Source organism: Aulonocara sp. 'chitande type north' Nkhata Bay, linkage group LG16, assembly GCF_057382095.1.
Source record: "Aulonocara sp. 'chitande type north' Nkhata Bay isolate Kocher_YH1m ecotype deep benthic linkage group LG16, A_spYH_male_GT1.1, whole genome shotgun sequence".
Lineage (NCBI taxonomy): Eukaryota > Metazoa > Chordata > Actinopteri > Cichliformes > Cichlidae > Aulonocara > Aulonocara sp. 'chitande type north' Nkhata Bay.
Window position 1 is genome coordinate 10700056 of NC_141359.1, and position 3691 is coordinate 10703746.

The 3691-nt window shown below is 37.0% G+C and overlaps 1 pseudogene; it reads right to left on the reverse strand.

Moving 5' to 3' along the window:
• Positions 1-2166: 2166 nt before the first annotated feature.
• Positions 2167-3142, reverse strand: LOC147311027 (olfactory receptor 13C2-like; annotated as a pseudogene).
• Between the last annotated feature and the right edge of the window lie 549 nt (positions 3143-3691).

Sequence of the window (3691 nt, forward strand, 5' to 3'; positions counted from 1 at the left end):
ATGAGAGAATTCCCTGGGTAAATAATACGGCCTGAGTCCAACAGCACACAGTTCAATGTCGCAGGAGCGACTGTAACAGGCTGCACGCTGGTTGGCGCATGCGCACTGAAGCTTCATCTGCCCAGCTTCATCTGCCCATCACTACTGGACGAGCCCCCACTTATGTTACAACCAGGCTCAAAAGCCACAACATAAAATAAAAGATGAATACCAGAGTGTTAGTGAGAAGAGGTTTTGTCTTAAAATGGAATACCAGGTTGGCTAAAATGGCTGGTGCCACCCAGGCAAAGACAAGTGAGCTCCCCGGGAAGCTCGCCTCAGGTATGCTTTTATCCACACCTGACTAGGTGTGGCCAATTAGCACCAGCTGAAAACATTGAGATGATTAGGGGCTGCAGAGGGACGTAACAGTAGCGTATTCCATTAACCCTTTAAGACCTACCATAGAACCAAGTCCGCCAGAGCTTATATTATATTTTTACATGCTGTGGAGCCATTTTTGGGAGCATTTCAAGTTGCTATACATCAATACAACCATTATAGCCCAGATTTTAATAATATGTATTCATTAAGTGCATAGTAATTACATAAATTGCAAAAAAGTGCAATAAACTACAAAAAAATTGAAAATCGTTTTTGATTTTTTAACATATATTTGTAGTTAGAGAAATTTAAGAGGCTTATCCCTCAAAACTGTAAATACAAAAAAGTTGCACAAAATAGTTTCCCACCACAGGAAATTTATTTTGAGTGTCTTCATAGTTTTATTTTTGAAATACACCAATTTTTATACACTGCAGGAAAAACGAAAATAAATATTATACTGCAAATTTGCAAAAAAGCAGCATATGCATCAAAATAAACTATTTCCAGCAGTGCAATATGAGTCCTAAGCATCCCAGAAACGACACAGAAAGTCATAAAGTCAAAGATAACTTTTAAAAAGAGCAGTATAGGCCCTGAGGCCCTGATCGCAAAAAAGACTACATTTCCGCGAAAATGACGTCACTTCTGGTTTCGGCCAGGTAATGGCGGAAATGCAAAAGTTCGCGCTGACGTCTATTCCAACGTAGGAAGTGTTTTGAACAGCTGATCGGACCGGCAAAGCGTGTTTCTGGAATATTATGTTTTTGTTCCTGCAAGCGCTTTTTATGCAGTTTTTGCAAAGCTTTATGTGGAAGGAAACCGTGACCTAGGACAAGCTGATGGCACAATATGTAAGTACAACTCCTCCGGTTTCATATGCAAAAAAATTTTTTGCGCTAGCTTTCGTGGTTGCAGTGCTACCGGGATTTAAAAATAGTTACGCATAACAGAGCGTTCCCGCTCCGATCGGCTCTAAAGGGTTAAGTTACACAATGTGTGTGCATTCTGAATACTTTGGATTACTTAATATATTGTCATGCTTTTTACAACTACATACTATTGTTGTGTGATTTATTACTATTACTGAAGACTGCTCACCACTGAGCTAACATTGTTAGCTGGTGTTAGCTGAGGTTAGTCCTTACAGAACTGCAAATAATTATTTGCAGCTAGCAGGTTGTTCATGCTATAACAACTAAAACAAAGTAACTGTAGTAGGCTAACTTTAGTTTTTAAAAATGAACTTACTTCCTGATATTTCTTTAGGTTGGAGGTGGAGTCTTTTGATGCTGAGAGCAGCTTGGTTGCTGGCAAACAGAGTTTGTGTTAAACAATCAGATTTCGCCCATCCCTTTCTTCTTTAAATATCAAGAGGTGTCTGAATTTCTAAGTAAGAAATGAATTCCTGCCCGTGCACTGCTGGCTCTGTTATGTTGGCTATGGGTCCATCGTGTAACTGACGCCATGAACATTAACAGTACACTTACATCTACACCAGAGACTGCACCCCCTGACATCCCTGCAACATCACCATCAAATTTGCAGATTATACCACTCTGATGGGGCTCATCACCGACGATGACGACACTGCCTACAGAGATGAGGTCCACTGTCTGAAAGAATGGTGTAACTACAATACCCTTCTTCAAAAACACAACAGTGATATGTTTTAAACTTTACATTTTCTTGCATTTCTTGTTCATACATAAAATATATAAACATGATAGTTTGGATGATTTCATGTTGTCATATGAAAAGTGTTTTAAGTAACTGCAGCCAAAAAATAACAGCAATGTTGTACTAGGCATTTACTTTTAATACAAGGATTGATTGTGGCCTGGAAAAGAACCTTTTCAGGTGTTTTGAAATTTTTTTTCATTTTGAGTCCATAGATGAATGGATTAAAAATAGGATGATACAGAACTACTTGTAATGTCATTACTATCCGTACAGTTTTTGGAAAATTTGTTTCCACCCGAGCTATGCTTACATCATACACAAAAAACACAGAAGCACTGATTAAAACTAAAAGATGGGGTAAACAAGTCTCTGCAGCTTTCTTCTGAATTTCTTTACATCTTTGATAAGAGACTATAAATATTTTTGTATAAGTGAAAACTATAAAGAGCATAGGAAGTACTGCAAGATCTAGTAAAGCAACCACACCAAAGATGGTAATTAATCTTGATCTTTCACACAGAAGAGTGTAAACTGCATTGTTACAAAATATTCCCTTTATATTAAAGTCACACAGTTTAATGTTAGCACTCCCTATTGCTTGGACTGCAATATGACAAGCAGGTACAAGCCAAGCTATGATCAGAAAAATACTCACAGTGGTTTTTCTCATGATAATATGATATTGCAGAGGTTTACATATTGCCACATATCTGTCATAGGCCATGGCAGCCAAGAGAAAGAACTCTGAACCACCTAGAGTGTAAAACATAAAAAACTGAAAGAGACAGGCTGAATATGTTGTGACTTGTTTTTCAGATAAAAAGTCAATCAGGAGTTTTGGGTAAATAGTTGTACTGTAAAGAACAGAGTTCAGTAATAAAGCTGCAATGAAAATGTACATAGGCTCATGAAGGTTTTTATGAATGCAGATTATGTACATAATAGTAGAATTAGTGCAGATTATTAGACTATATAATGCAAACATAATAAAAAAGAAAACATATCTGTACTTGTTAATGTCCACATACCAGTCCAGAGTTACATATGTAAAATTTAACTCTTGATCCATTATTGTCTTCAAAAACTATTTAATAAAAAAAATAAACTGAATAACCAGACTACATAAAACAATTTAAAAAAACCAAACCAAACTAAACAAAATTACAGTAACATAAACCCTGTGTTGTGTGTCCTGTTCATAAAGATATCTGAACTTGAATTATATCTTTATCATTCATGAACCACATATACATAATGAATCATGTGAGTCTTGAGAAGGTTTTTATCAGGTTGATTCATTCTCCAGAGAGGAGGAGGTCTAAAATGGCATTGCTCAGCCTCTTATAGTTGACTGTACACGGTGTGTACAATTAATGTGTCCAGCCAATGAGTTCACTGTGGGCATTTAGGATTATCTGCTCTACCTTGTGTTTTATTTCAGTGCTGTACTGACCACACATACCTTGGAAATGCATCAGCTACTTTTATGTTTTTTGTCACAGTGAAGAGTTCCATACTCAGCACTTTTGCTTGTACTGGCTGCATCTGACTCTGGTCCACAAATGTCCAATGTGTGTTGCTTTTACACAGGTAAACCCACATTTTGTTAAGTTAATGGCCAGTCAGTCTACAAAGAGATGTTCAA